This window comes from Jaculus jaculus, chromosome Y (assembly GCF_020740685.1).
Source record: "Jaculus jaculus isolate mJacJac1 chromosome Y, mJacJac1.mat.Y.cur, whole genome shotgun sequence".
NCBI classification, from domain to species: domain Eukaryota; kingdom Metazoa; phylum Chordata; class Mammalia; order Rodentia; family Dipodidae; genus Jaculus; species Jaculus jaculus.
In genome coordinates this window covers 5707237-5724072 of record NC_059126.1, presented here as the reverse complement: position 1 = coordinate 5724072, position 16836 = coordinate 5707237, and positions in this window count along the sequence as shown.

Genomic DNA, 16836 nt, shown 5'->3' with positions numbered 1-16836 from the left:
GGTTTTTTTAATTGGGATATTTTTTAATAACTGTTTGGATCTCCATGCTTGTTAGAGACCTATTTAACTGATTAATCTCATCTAGATTTAATTTACATAGGCTGTATAAATCAATGAAAATATCCATTTCTTTCAGATTTTCATACTTTGTGGAGAATATGCTTTTATACACCATAACATCAGACCAGAAACTCTAAACCTGCTCGAGGAAAAAGTAGGGGAACCCTTCAACATATTGGTCTTGGCAAAGACTTTCTGCATACAACCCCAGTTGCTCAGGCAATAAAACCACTGATTAACCACTGGGACCTCATGACATTAAAAGATTCTGTAATTCAAAGGACACTCTGAATAAAGCAGAGAAGCAACCTTCAGAATAGGAAAAATCTTTGTCAGCCATATATCTGATAGAGGCTTAATATCTAGCATATAAAAAGAACTCAAAAAGTTAAATAATAAGAAATCAAACAATCAAAGCGGACAGTGTCGGGGGAGGGGGGAGGGAATTACCATGGGATTTTTTTTTTTTATAATCATGGAAAATGTTAATAAAAATTTAAAATAAATAAATAAAAAAATAAAAGAAATCAAACAAGCCAATTAAAAATGAGCTATGGAGCTAAATAGAGAGTTCTCAAAAGAAGAAATACAGATGGCATATAAACATCTAAAAAAATGTTCTCCATCCCTAGTGATCAGGAAAATGCAGATTAAAACTACATTGAGATTCCATCTTACTCCTGTCAGATTGGCTACCATCATGAAAACAAATATCTTAAATGCTGGCAGGAATGTGGGAAGAGAAGAACCCGTCTACACTGTTGTTGGGAATGCAATCTGGTCAGCCATTGTAGATATCAGTGTGGAGGTTCCTAAAACAGCTTAAGATTGATCTACCATATGACCCATATAGCACTCCTAGGCATATATCCTAAGGAATCATCTCATTTTGTTAGAGGTACGTGCTCAACCATGTATGTTGCTGCTCAATTCATAATACCTGGGAAATGGGACCAGTCTAGATGTCCCTCTACTTATGTATAGATAATGAAGATATGGCAAATTTATACAATTGAGCTCTACTCAGTGGCAAAGAAAAATGAAGTTATGAAATTTGCAGAAAAATAGATGTATCTGGAAAGGATTATATTAAGTGAGGTAACCCATGTCCAGAAAGCCAAGCAGCACATGTTCTCTCTCATATGATGTTCCTAGCTACAGATGGTTGGGCTTCTGTGTGAGAAGGAAAAAAAAATCAGTAGCAGAGCCCAGTAAGCTAAAAAAGAGATACAAAGGGAAGAGAAAGGAAGGGAGGAGGGAACCTAATAGGTTGGTTGTGTATATATGTAAGTACAAGAATAGATTAACGGGGGTGAAAAGGCCCAAAGTGAGGTCAGGGGAGGAGATTGAGTAAAAGAAATGTGGAGGGAGGGCTAATCAAAATCTAAGAAGATATAAATAAATCATATGGAATCCTCCAGTTTTGGACAATGGAACATTCAGGAGCCATAGATCATTGGTAGAAAATTTTCAGTGACAGGGATGGGATACCTTCCAGGGAGTTGTTGGCCAGGGAGCGCCCTTTTGCCCCCAAAACATTATAGGCCATTGCTGAGGCCCTTGGTTTCCGACCAGGAATAGATGGTAAGACCATATTGCTGAAGACTCCATATACTTGGGCTGCTGAGAAGGCCTCTGAGAAATGCTGCTGTAACTGAGCTGATAACCTCCTCCATATAGACCAGCTGACAGAAAGCTGGAAGAAGCCATTCTACATGCAGTTCAATGGGAGAAAGAGTTATCACCAGTTGAAGATACTCAAGAGTGGACACTGTAAGCCTTATAATTGACCATCCAGGCCAAATGAGCCATTGGGTTCAATAGTGGCACATCTATCATGGTGGAAACCAATTGCCCTCCAATTGGACTGGAGGCCTGCTCCAAGGGAGGGAACACATCTCTGATACTGACAACTTAAAACAGGGTAGTCATGTGCCCTAGGGGTGTAACATCTGTTGATGTCTGGATAAGTATATATACTATGCTTATAAAACTGCCTAGTAAGCACTTCTCTTAAACCTTTATATTAGTGCAAGTGTTACTTTGGGTAGAGAATCTTCTCTTTTCAGATGGCAGTGACCTTGGGATGACTCGTAAGGTATCATGGTGCTGGAAAGAAGTGACTAGAGTACTGAGTAACATCTTGATCACACCTTCCAAGGCTCAGGGTCTAAAGCAGAAGAGGTGGCAGAAAGAGTGTAAGATTCAAAGGAAGGGTAGGACTCCTTACAACGTGCTCCCTCCAGACACAAAATGGCCTGGATATCCATGACCTCACAGTGCCTGACACTACCTACACAAGACCATCATAAGAGGAGGAAAAGATCATGACATCAAAATAAAAGAGAGACTGAGATGGGGAGGGGATATGATGGAGAATGGAATTTCAAAATAGTAATGGGGAAGGGAGGGTAATTACCATGGGCAAATTTTTATAATCATGGAAAATATTTTTAAAAATTGAGAAAAAGAAAAGAATGGCAAATCTGACCATCCATCAGATTTAACATATAATTTTTCCTGACATGGAAGGTGCAATTGGAACTTCTGGTTCAGGCCTATATAGCAGGTTTATTAGGCGGGTACTGACTTGGTGTAATCCCAGGTACCTTTTGTGATAATTTTTGTCTCAGCTGTGCAGCACTCTGGCTTGGGTCCATCTTTGGGGTGCTGTGGTTTCAAGTCGGCATGGCCGGGTCACTGGATCTCTGCTCTATTCGCCTGAGTTGGGCACTGATGGTGGCGAATGGAGGCTGCTCATACTGCTCTAGTCTCTTGCTGGTTCTCGTGTTCTTCTACCTTGTGATTTGCTCCTCCATTGTTCACTGCCATTCTCCCTTCTTGTTTCTTGAGCTTGTGGAGAGCTCAGGTGAGAGTGGAAAACCCCTCACCTATGTGGCTCAAGCCAAGCCTGGTGGCTGCGGCCCCAGCCACTGCTGAGGAGCAACTGCTCCTGTTTTTTTTTTTTTTTTTTTTTTTTTTTGGTCGTTTTCCTGCCTAGGCTGCTTTGGCATGGTATCTACGCTGCCCTGTTAACTGGAAGTCGCTTGTCTTATTCCTGAATTTAGTGGAAAAGCTTCACGTTTTCTTTTTCTCATTTAGTATTATGTTGTCTGTAGGTTTGTTAGAAATAGTTTGTTTTTTAATTGTGTATAGAGATATGTCCCTTCTATTTCCAGTTTCTGTAATAATTTTACCCCGAAAGGATGTCGGGTTTTGTTGAATGCCTTTCTGTAACTATTGAAATGATAACATGATTTTTTTTTTTCCTTCAGACAATATATATGATGTATTATATTTGCCAAAATGCATATGTTCAACCATGCCTGCATGGCTGGCTAAAAGCAAACTTGATCACAGTGAATTATAATTATTGTGTACCCTTGTGATTTGACTAGAATTTTTGCATGTACGTTCATGAGGGAGACTGGTCTGTAATTTATTTTTTTGGTTTTGTGTTTCTCTGGTTTGGGTATCAGGGTGACGCTGGCTTCTTGGGAGGAGTTCAGTAGAAATCCTTTCTTTTCTATTTTATGGAAAACCTTGAGAAGCAATGCTGTTAGTCCTTCCATGAAGGACTGGTAAAATTCACCAGTGGATCCATCTGAGCTGGACATCTTTTAATTGGGAGACGTTTTATAACTGCTTGGATCTCTGTACTTGTAATAAGTCTATTTCAATGATTTATCACATCTTGATTAAAATTTGGTAGGGCATATGAATCAAGGAAATTATTCACTTATTTCAGATACTTAAACTTAGAAACTTATATATTCTTAAACTATATCTTTATGATTTTCTGAATTTTATTGATACCTGTGGTAATGGGTGTGTTTTTCATCTCTACTTTTCATAACTTTTGTCTCTGTTTCTTCTAGTCAGATTTGATAAGGGTTAATCAATCTTGGTTATCCAGTCAAAGAACTATACAGAGAGGGTTTTATGTTATTATTATTTTTTTTATGGTTTTTTCATTCCAGGGTCTCCCTAAATCTCATGCTGACCTGGAATTCACTATGTAGCCTCAGGGTGGCCTTGAGCATATGATGATCCTCCTACCTCTGGCTCCCAACTGTTGGGATTAAAATCATGTGACTGCGTTCTTCAGGATGAGGATTACAGCCTGGTTTTTCTTCACTATTTCCATATCTTTACTCATGTTTGTAATGACCTCATCTTTTTAAGCTGCTTTCCTCTGTTCACTTTAAGGAGTTTGTTTTCTTCTTTAATGTTTTTTGTTTGTTTGTTTGTTTCCTTATTTGTTTTCTTCTTTGATTCCTTTGAATATAGATACAATCATTCTTTTGAAATATGTCTCATTGAAAACAGTCTCATTGGTGATCAATTTTGATGGATTTATATTTTTGGTGGGACTGTACTATATTGATTCTTTGTGTTTCTTGTATTATAATATAGCAACTTTTTCATCTTGAAATCATGCTTGGGTTTTCTAATTATTTGCAATGTACTTATATGTGGCAATCCATCTTAACATACTTTTAGAATATGAGCTTGGCATGTCAGGTGTAGCTCTTGTTCAGCAATCTTATAAATCAAAATCATTAAAGTTGTGTGTTGTTCTACACCTATAATGCTGTCAGCTGGGAGGTAGATATTTCTGTTCTGAATTGTGTTCCAGGTCATCCTAGATTTGAATCAGACTGTGAACTCAAAAATTACAGTAGCCAAAGAAAAAGGCTCTATGAATAAGAAAGCATCAAAGACAACAATATCCAATCCCCAAATATAGCTTATTAAAACGTGGTAAAGCCAACCAAGTATATACCACCCATGACCAGCCCTGACATGAAAAGGGAGACTAGCTCTTGAATGCAGCCCTATGTTCCTGTTTTATTTCTTGTCAGTTAGCCTCATTACCTTTTGAGGTGGCTTCTGATCAGACTAAATGAGTGCCCACCACAATCCCTCCATGTCATGCTGTAGAGCTGGTGCTGCGATATGCTGTGCTGGCTGAGATGCCACTGGGGGCTGAATATGGAGTTTGCAGTTCTTATGGCTGGTGGATGGGAGAGTGCAGACTCCTGTAACTGCTCTAGTGGTTCTGCCTGTGTCACTTTCAGTGGTACCTTACATGATCTCAACTGTCTTTCTTTCTGATTTCCTAACTTTACAAGAAGGGTTATGACGTTGAATCAGAAGGGATATTAGTATCTTCCATTTCACGGTGAATTATATGCTAAATCTGATGGATGGTCAGAATTGCCATTCAAAATAAGCTACATTTTGGGCTTGCCATTTGTTGCTTTCTGATTTACGATGTCTTTGTCTCCTCGTTTGTCATTCACTGGGTAGGATCTCACTTAGTCACAAGGTGACTTGGAACCCTCTATCGACCAATAATGTTACCCTCCACATGAAAGGAATAAGGGTGTGGGGAAACAAACATCCTTGGGGAGTTTGACTTTACTAGAGGATCTGGTTTTCACAATACCTACTCTTGCATGAATACCCTGTGCTGGTTTTCAATGAATGTGCATATTGTTTAGTTAAATTTTGGAATATGCCTCTATTTTCTTGCGCTTCTTCTAGTCAAGTGCTCTCATCACAGGCTAGCCCAACTCCAAGGGTTATTTTTGTGGTTACTCTGCGATTCACAGGAGCCACTTCTAGTACCTTAATCTCTTACCCTGAAGATATATACCATCAGATTGATTGATACATCTAATAATACTACTGAGAATCAGAGAGTCAAAGCATTAAATTAAACCAAGATGCAAAAATTGCTACTTCATAACTCAAGAAACAGAAAAAGTCACAACAGGATAAATCCCCCCAAAAGTATCAATGCTTCCAAAATGTGACTAATTTAGAGGAAATGCCTGAGAAAGGCTTCAAAAGAATTATTATAAATATATACAAAGATATCAAAGCTAGGAAGGGTCCGACATTAGGGTCCAACTTCAGTCCAACATTACTTAGGAGAGTTGGTGAAGGTGGTCATTTTATATTGTTTAAAGCAGCACTCCTACAGAAGGACATTGCAATCTAAAATATGTATGTATGCATCTAACATGCTGTCTGCCACCGTCACAAACAAACTCTATTAGAACTAAATTCATAGACAGCCCAAAACACGGTTGTAGTGCATGTCTTCAACAACCCACTGTCATCAACTGACAGGTCATCCCAGAACAACAAAAACGGAGATATATCTGTACTAATTGATATCTATAGGACATTTCATCCGAATGTTGAGGAATACACATTCTTTTCAGCAGCACATGGAACATTCTCTAAAATAGACCAATATTATGACACAAAGAAAACCTTAATGAATACAGGAAAATTGAAAAATTCCTTGCACTCTGTCTGATCACAATGGGATCCAAGTACAAATCAATAGCAAGAAGAGAGCTATACAGCATACATAAAATCATAGAAGCTAAACAAGGCATGACTAAATGATGAATGGATTAATGACAAAATCAAGAAGGAAATTTTAAAAATTCATAGAGTCAAATGATAATGAGAACACAACATACCAAAACCTTTGGGACACAATGAAAGCAGTCGTAAGGAGAAATTTATAGCTTTAAGTGCCTAAATTAAATAATTAGAAAAGTCACAAGTAAACAACTTAATGCTTCACCTTAAAGCATTTGAAAAGAAGCACAAGGGAATCGGCAAATTAGTACATAGGAAGAAATAATAAAGATTAGGACAGAAATTTATGAATATGAATTTATGAAATAGAAACCAAAAACTGAATCCAAAGAATGAAAGCAACAGTTAATTCTTTGATAAATCTTTAGCAAAGCTGACCAAAAGAAAGAGAGAAGAGTCACAAATTAATAAAAATAGAGAGGAAAAGTCACCATCACAACAGATACCAGAGAATTTAAAAAATCATAGGGACATACTATAGAGCATAGTTTCCTCTAAGCTGGAAAACTGGAAAGAAATCATTTCCTTGATTTATACTACCTTACTAAATTAAATCAAGATGAAATTAACCATTGAAAGAAACCAACAGCCAGTACGGACATCCAAACAGTTATCAAAAACCTCCCAACTGAAAAAAAGTCCAGGCCCATATGGATTCACTGAATTTGACCAGACCATTATAGAAGAACTAACACCAAGGTTTCTTAATGTTTTCCATGAAATAGAAAAAGATACAATCCTACCAATCTCCTTCAATGAAGCCAGCATCACCCTGATACCAAAACTGGCAAAGATATAACAAAAATTAAATTACAGGCCAATCTCCCTCATGAACATTGATGCAAAAAATATAAACAAAATATTGGGAAACACAATACATTAATATGTAAGAAATACCATTCACCCTGAACAAGTAGGCTTTATCCTAGAGATGGAGAGATTATTCAACATATGCAAATCAATAAAGTAACATATTATATAAATGGACTGGAGAACAGAAATCACCAGATCATCTCATTTGATGCACAAAAAGCATTTGAAAAAGTCCAATATTCCTCAATGATAAAAGTTCTAAAGAAACTGGGAATATGAGGAACATATCTCAACAAAATAAATGCTATTTATGACAAACCTACAGCCAATGTATTACAACATGGAGAAACCTTGAGGCTTTTCCACTAAAGCAGGGACAAAGAAAAGGGTGTCACTGTTCCCACCTCTATTTAATATGGTACTAGAAGTCTTCACCATAGCATTAAGGCAAGAGATACACATGAAAGGGATGCAAATTGGGAAGAAAGAGATCAACTTATCTTTACTTGCCATTTACATGATTCAATACATCAAGGGCACGAAAGACTCTACCAGTAAAACCTTAAAGGTGATAAACACCTACAGCCATGTAGCAGAATAGAAAACAAATACATACACAAATTAGTAGCCTTCCTATATGCTAACAACAAACACACACAGGATGAAATCAGAGAATCACTCCCATTCACAACTGCGCCATTGTGTCCAAAAGGTTACCCGTGTGTTGTATTATCATCATCACTTGATTCTATGAATTTATTGATTTCCTTCTTGATGTCATCATTGACCCATTCATCATTGAGTAGTGAATTGTTACATTTTCATGATTTTGTGCATACTCTGTAGCTTTCCTTTCCACTGATTTTTAGTTTGATCCTATTGTGATCATAAAATTGTTTCAATTTTTCTGTGCTTTTTAATATTTGCATTGTGTCCCAACATGTGGTCTATTTTATACAATGTTCCATGTGCTGCTGAAAAGAATGTGTATTCTGCAGCATTTGAATGAAATGTCCTGTATATATCTGTTTGGTCCATTTGTTCTATGACCTCATTTAATCCAGATGCAACTCTAATTATTTTTTCATGAGATGGCCTGTCAATTGATGAGAGTAGAGTGCTGCAGTCACCCACTACAATTGGGTTTGGTGTTGACTGTGACCTTAGTTCTAGTAGAATTTGTTTGATGAAATTGGGAGCCCTCAAGTATATATGTCTACTCTGTCCTCCTGTTGGAGTCAATTAATCATTATAAAGTCATAATCAATATAAAGTGACTTTCCTTACTGTTCTTGGTCTGCAGTCTACCCATATAAACTAGATACACATGGTGATGCATGCATCTCATTTTCAGTGGCTGGAGGCTCCACTGCACACTTTCTGACCCCTCTCCCTCCTTTCTCTCACTCACTGCCTCTACCTCATAAATGTAGAAATAATAAATAAAAAGGAAATAAAATGTTTTAAAATTGTGTCTTGATTGTGAAACATACTAAAGAACTCCAGATTTATTTACATCCTTGTTAGAAAAATTAGTGTGGTCACAAGAAGACACCCCTGCATTCAGGGACCAGGCTCAGGCAAGAAAGCACTAACCAGCTCCCTGTCTCTCCCCTCTGATGCCTCTCTGGCTTCTCTCATGCAAGCATTACCAGGTTACAACACTTTTCCCAAAGAAAATTATTAAAGGGACCGTGGTCCTTTGTTTTGTTGGATTCCCAAAACCCATCTCTCCATCTACATTTGTAAACACATGGTGACACTTTGGCTTTGTGCTTCCGCCTCTCCATGCAAAAAACTAACTCAGCATATTATGGTGGTGCACAGCTTTATTCCCAGTTCTCAGGAGGCTGAAGAAGGAGGATGGTCATTGATGGTCATACTGATTGATGCCACTATGAAACTGTATGGGGAATTCTATGTCAGTGTGTGATAGAGTAAGTTCTTCAATTGGGGGTGGGAACAATGTTCACTGGAACAGGCTGTTGTCTCAGTTGCTTCTCATTGAAGCTCCTTACAATTCCTGCTTTTGACCAAATCAATTATACATCACTGGGACAGTGACTGACTTTTATGACCAATACACGAGTGCATTAGTTGTTCGGTTAGCTCCCTGCTCCCCCACCCCATCCCAACATTCATTCTTTACATTTTTGCTTTCCTGCACACAATGATTTCTGAGTTACTAACCCTGGTAATCTCCAATCCTCAAATTCACTTGATACTTCTAACTCAGTTATTTTCAGCAATATTTCTAGTTGCATACACGTTTAAAACTTTTTTTCCTTTCAGTTTGCTTTGGTGTTTTTTTAAATACAAAAAATATATCACGATAACTATCCCTTTCACAATTTCCTTTAAGGTTAAAACAATTTAATATTTTTGCATTAAATAAAAATCATATATTTGGGCTGGGGAGATGACTCATTAGTTAAAGGAACTTGCCTGCAAAGCCTGCTGTCATCAGTTGACTTGGGTTCAATTCCCCAGTACCCATATCAAGCTAGAAACAATGCATTGCATGAACTTTGGGTTCCTTTGCAGTGACAAGTGACTTTGATTTCCCAGTCATTCCCTTTCTCTCTTCCTACTTCTTTCCTTGTAAGGTAATAGAAAAGTACATATATTTCATTTAAAAAATATTGTTTTAAAAACACACAAAAATACTATTTTAATTTAACTTTTGAAAGCAGAAGAGTGATAGAGTAAACAGAGATAAACGAGGGAATAGGAACACTGGGGCCTCCAGTCACTGCAAAGGAATGCCAGATGTATGTGTACTTTGTGCATCTGGCCCATGTAGGTAGTTGGGAATCAAATCAGAGTCCTTTTCACTCTCTGGAAAAATGCCTTAATCACTGAGATATCTCCTTAGTCCCAAATCATATTATTATTAAAAATTGATGTCCTGGTTAATAGGGGCTTTTTTGTACCCAATTATATGAAATGTACCTTTATGTACCTTTTCTCTACCAATGTACATCTCCAGCAATTTTCCTTCTTTTAACAGTCATGGAACTCAGAAGGGGCCAGTCTTAGAATGGTTCCATAATTGATTTTTGGCCTTTAAAGGGGTGGAAAAATCAATCCACATGCAGCCTAAATGGCACTTTGATTTTGTCTTTGTCTCTTTTCCTGGGCTATCAGTGCCAACCAGTACCATCCTTTCTGTTTATGTTGGGTAGTGGCTGCAGGACAGAACTCCGTGTATTCTCTACTTGACTATGTAGTTAAACTATACTCAGTAAAACACAGGAATCCACTTAATCTTGAAATAGCTTCATGGTGTATTTCAGGCTAGCCTTGATCCTGCTGTGTACCTGTAGGTGACCCCGTGTTTCTGGTCATCCCGACTCCTCTTCCTAAGGGCTGGGATTACAGTAATGCATCACCATGGCCACTTTATGTGTAGCTACAGAAGGAACCCAGGACTATGTGCATGTGGCTCAGGCACTCTAACAAGCTATTTTCAAATTCTGATATTTTCAGTTGCTGATGAATTTATCACACCATATTTCTATCATCAGTTGAGGACATCTGTGTTTCTTTTCTAGACATTTTAATTCTTATTTCAAAAGGACTTTTAGGACTAGAGTGATGGCTTAGCAGTTAAGACACTTGCCTGTGAAAGCTACAGACCCTCCAGATCCCATGTAAGCCAAGACCCACAAAGGTGAGGCAAAGTCAAGGTGACACGTGTGCATTATGTGGCCCAAGCATTTGGGTTTGATAGCAGTGGCTGAGGTCCTGTTGTGCCAATTCATTCTCTCTGTCTCTCTCAAAAAATACTTTTACTTATTTATGAGGAGAGACAGAGGAAGCATATGGGCACACATAACCTTTGCCATTACAAATGTACTCTTGGATGCATGCACTACTTTTGCATCTGGCTTTACATGGGTACATGAGGACTGAACTCACATGGCACGCTTTTGAAAGCAAGTGCTTGTAATAAGGGAGTCATCTCCCCTGGCAGCAGTCATTTTTATTCTAGCAAGAGACATTTTGGATACCTTAGAATGCATAATGCAATTAACAAACAACATCACTAGGCCCGTGTCAAATAAGCATGTGTTTCAGTGTCTGAAACATAATGCACTATGTTCTTGCCAATGTTGGCTGATTTGCAATCAGAAGGTGACAATGACTTATACTGGACTAAATAACTGGTAGACTTTCTAGACTGTGGCTGGCTATTTGGATGCCTTTCACTCCAGCATGACCTAACTCATGACTCTGCATGACCTAACCAGGAGTGGTTCAAACTGTATGTGTATTTCCTTTCTATGCTTTATATCTTTAAATTCCCCTGTCAAAAATTATGTCTCGAAGTCAGGCATGGTGGAACATGCCTTTAATCCTAGTACCCAGGAGGTAGCAGAAAGAGGATATCTATGATTCCAAAGACAAACTGAGACTACATAGTAAATTCCAGGTCATCCTGGGCTGGAGTGAGACCCTACCTTGAAAAACAAGTAAAATTGTATGCCTCAAGGCAAACCTATAACATAAAATGTTTTGTATACTTACATTGTGATAAATTATAATTTACAAAAACTTAAGAATTATTGTAGTCAGTTTCACATATCTGACAGAAATCACCCAGCCAAGAGCAGCTTGTGGGGAAAATATGTTTATTTTGGTTAACAGAATTGAGGGTAGGCTCCATTATGGCAGGAGATAACAATGGCATGAGCAGAGGCTGGACATCACCTCCTGGCCAACATGAGGTGAACAACAGCAGCAGCGAAGAATCAAAGGCATAGCTAACTTGAAAACAAAACAGCTATGTGAACAGCATACAGAAGTCAATACTAGCACACAAGTGGAAAACATTCAATGTTAGAGAAAACTGTATAATGACACATCTATATCAACAATCATACAAAGCACTGTGCAAAAGGTATAGTGCAAATCACTCCAAATACGATGAAATAGACCAAAAGTAGATTTAAGAAATGAAACTCATGCTTAAATAGAATGACTTCAGCAAGGGAAGATGGCGTTTCCAGGAAAGTAAATGGATACAATTAACATAAGTACAATCGTAATAAGTCATACACCTTTAGAGTTGAAATTGCTTCACATTAAATAGCCTGGAAAACCTGGGTAACATGAAAATCAATCAATGGTGAACATATTATAAAGGATGAATAGTATTCACATTGTCAAAGTGAAGTAAAAAGAAAACAAGGAAAGGAAAACCCAGAAAAAGAGGTATGAAAAACTTTATTACTGTTTTGAAAATTGACAAGTTTTTAAAGGGCTGCCTTTGAGGCAATTTTTATTCCTTTGTGGCTGGAAGTTGTGGTGTAGTGGGCAAGCCCTGGTGTTACATACAGATCATCAGTAGGCAACTGTATGCAGCTTCTTGAGCTCTTAACAGTGGTGGGTGTTAGAGCTACTGAGCTTGGTGGGTCTGCGAACATGGCTGTAAATTTTCACAGCTCTCAGGGCTTTTTTTTTCCAGTGAGAAAAGCCGGAATGGCCGCTTCTCTGGCTTTGCATAGTCTTCTTTCTTTCTTCAGCCTCAACTCTCGCTTCCGCCATACTCTCCTCAGTTCCTCTACTCAGTGCTCCCTTGAAGTGTTCATATGACACTCCCTCAGTTGTCGTCCTGCTGTCGTTACTGCCGCTCCATTTATGAGGTCAGAACACACATTACTATCACTTGACAGGGTGCGAGTGGTTTGGAGGGAGGGAGAAACTGGGGGGATGTATAGCTCAGCTCAGTGGTAGAGGACTGATGCAGCATGCGTGGACGCAAAGGTTCAAATTCCAGATACACTACACACAAAAAGAAGCATAAAATAAAAGCAAAAGAAGGTAAGAACAGATCAAGGAAGAGAGAGAGCAAGGTGGAAGAGCATCTTCCAGCTCACCCAGCAGTATAGCAGGGACAGAGGCTTTGGACCAAATCACCGCACTTGGTTCCTTAGCACCAGTTCCTCGTTAACGCCACCAGGGGCGCAAGCGCTCTCCCAGGCCCAGGCGATGAGGGCTCACAGGGTCATCTGTACTCCATCAAGATTCTTCAAAGCAGAAGTCACGTGCAGACTGCTTAAAACAGTCGTGGCCAGAGTTCCATGCCTCAGGACCTGCACTTACCAGCTGCAGTGACCATGCCTCTCTCCCAAGGCAACCGTGGAAACTTTTAGTACTCTTGTCATCATAAGGGTGGACCACATGGCTGCTTGACTGACTGACCTGCCACTCTAGGGGTCGGACCAGCAAGTGTGATTTCACTAGCTGTCACCTTAGGAAAGTCATTGCCCCGTCCTATGAAGTTTTTGCTTACTTATAGAAAAATGAACGCCAGGGCTTGAGGAAATGGCTAAGCAGTAAAGGTGCTTGCCTGCAGGGCCAAAGGACCCAAGTTAGATTTCGCAGGAACACATATGACAGATGCACAAGGTAGCCGATACATCTGGAGTTTGTTTGCAGTAAATGGAGACCCTTAATGCCCATTCTTCCTATTTCTTTTTGTCACTTTCTCTTTCTCTCTCTCCCTATCCCCCTCTCTCTTTCCCTGCCTCTCTCCCTTCCTCCTCCTTTTCTTCTTCTCCCTCTTTCTGTCAAAATAGATGAAAATACATTATAACAAATAACACCAAGAGGGTACTTATAAGTAGAAATTGAAGAACACATCATTGACATTGTGTTTTGAATACTTCATTTATTTATTTGAGAGAATGAGACAGATTGATAGGCAAGTCCTTGATTATACCTCATTCTGCTTCCTTCAGGTGGAATTTTTCAAATGTAAACATTAAACCCATTTGTCTCATACTCATAATGATAATGTAAGTGGTGAGTGTAAAATCTTTTGTTTTATGAAGATGAGCAAAACTAACAGGATCATATTTTTAAGAGCCCAGTCATTAGGCTGGATAGATGGCTCAGCAGGTATGGGGTTTGCCTGGAGAACCTCTGACCAGGGTTTGATTCTCCAGTACCTGCGGGAAACCAGATGCATAAAGTAGTACATGTATTTAGAGTTCTTGTGCATTGGCTATACTCCCCAGCATGCCCATTCTCTGTTTCTTGCTCTCTCTCACTCTTTCTATCCCTCCCTTCCTCTCACACACACCCGCTCTCTTTACCCACTGAGTTCAACTATTACCTCAATGGCATAGTTACATAATGTGTTAAATTTACTTAATATACATATATGTGGGCTGGAGAAATGGCTTAGTGGTTAAGCGTTTGGCTGTGAAGCCTAAGGACCCCGGTTCGAGGCTCGGTTCCCCAGGTCCCACGTTAGCCAAATGCACAAGGGGGTGCACGTGTCTGGAGTTCGTTTGCAGAGGCTGGAAGCCCTGGCAAGCTCATTATCTCTCTCTCCCTCTCTCTGTCTTTCTCTCTGTGTCTGTTGCTGTCAAATAAATAAATAAATAACAATTAAATATATATATATATATATATATATATATATATATATATATATATATATATATATGTGCCAGCCTGCAGCACAAGAGTCGAAACAGACCCCGAAGGAGGGAGTGGGAATGAATCTGAGACAAGAACACAAGGAATGGAGCCAAGACAAGTTCTCATCAAGGCTCAGGTTTATTCAAGCAGATACAGGCTTATATACAGAATAAAAAACTTTCATAACAATGCCTAAAGTCAGCTTCACCAGGGCCATACAATATTTAATGTCTCTGTGTCTGGCGCCTGCTTCTTCTAGGCTGTATGATAAGGCCCTGTGCCTGGTGTCTACCTCACGTTAATTGCCTCTGTGTCAAGAGGTCAAAGAGCAGCTGCAGTTCCTGAGGCCGAAGAGAGGCTGCAGCTCCCGACACACACACACACACACACACACACACACACACACATGCACGCATAGTTTCTTATGAATGGTTAATAAGGGATTGGAAGTTGCCTCTGGATAAAAGGACAAGCATGAGTGTGTGACTTCTGTCTCTCAGAATGCATGATAAAGCTGGACACTGTAGAGGACACCTAGAATCCCAGCACATCTAAGCTGAAAAGGAAAGCAGAGACAGGAGGAATCTTCCAGAAGCTTTGTCAAGTAGTTTGACAAACAGAGTGGTGGTGAATAAAGGCCTTGCCTCAAGCAAGTTGGATGGCCAGAACCAAGACATGAAAATTGTTCTCTGACCTCCACATGGGAGCCATGACCAGAGTGCACCAGCTCACGCATGAATAGACACATCACGGTGCTCAAACACTAACACACACAGACACAGACACAAACCAAAATTATTTTAAATTTATTACTATGATGTTCTAATTTCCCATCAGAGACTTCATGACAAGTTTTAATTTGTAGTAAATTCTAGAACAAATGCAGACATGTAAGTACAGGTAGATATCAATATGCCACTATTTTCACATATATCGGTGGCTATTATTAAAGCTTTAAAAGTATTTAATCATTTCCCTACATTCATTATTGTCTTTTATTTGAAGCCATGTGATCTAAATATTTGTGATTTATATAATTAAGTACTCAAATCCAGAACATTATCTATCTCTATAAGTTCAGGGATTGTTTTGCAATAAATATTTTCTTTGTTTTCTGAGCACAAATTCTCAACTTTTTTATTGGGCTTGTCTTTATGGGATAATCAGCTTCATCAATTTTATGTATGTCTACATGGTTTATATGTTTGATGGGTGTACTATAACTGCAGATAAAATAGTATTAACCTGTATATTAAATATATAGGTGTGTTTAATTCACTGACAAGATTCTCATAAATTCTAGCTGATTTTCACTACTCTACAAGTATTCTGTAAACGGCAATAATTCTATGTTTATATTAACATAATTACATCTTCTTTTTAGGCTCCAACAATTTTAAAAAATCTTAATAATAGTTATGAAAATCAGCATCATATTTTATAATTAGTTACATAAAAATTCAGATTCTTAATACTAAGTTCATGATATTTGTGAGTAATGCATATTTGTCATGGTTAAGTACTGTCTATTGCTCCCTTCTTCTTGCTCATCCTGCTCTACTTCTTCTCTAAACTGGGGTTGGAACCTAGGTCTGGTATATGTTAGGCCCACACTGTCACACTGAGTTATAGCCGTACAACTTTCTATTGAGTCACTTTATCTCCATTTCACTTTTAATTATAAAACCTGTTTTATTCACCAAAAATTATATTGAATCCATTGACATAGGTAGTTTAATAATTTGGTAATTAAATATAGTGATATAATTCTTAATGATTAGAGTTTTCATTTATCTTCTGTGTATATTTCAATTCCAGTCATGCTGCATGTGGCTTAAAGTGGGTGCTAGTGAATTATACCTAGGCCAGCAGGTTTTGCATCATCCAGTTCCCAACTGTGTAAGTGTAGAGATGTGAGCCGCCCACCCAGTTTTGCCATTACTCCAAGGTTATACCTGTTTCCGGAAGTAGTTTCAGAAACAAACGTATACTTTTGTCAGGCTTAGGGTTTTCAGAAGGCTCAGAGTCTTTGATTCCCTCTTTGGAGCAGTCACTGTGAACCATTTGTTTGCCCTAAAGTTATAGTCCCTTTCATCGCATAAGCAGGAATACATATCATCCTTG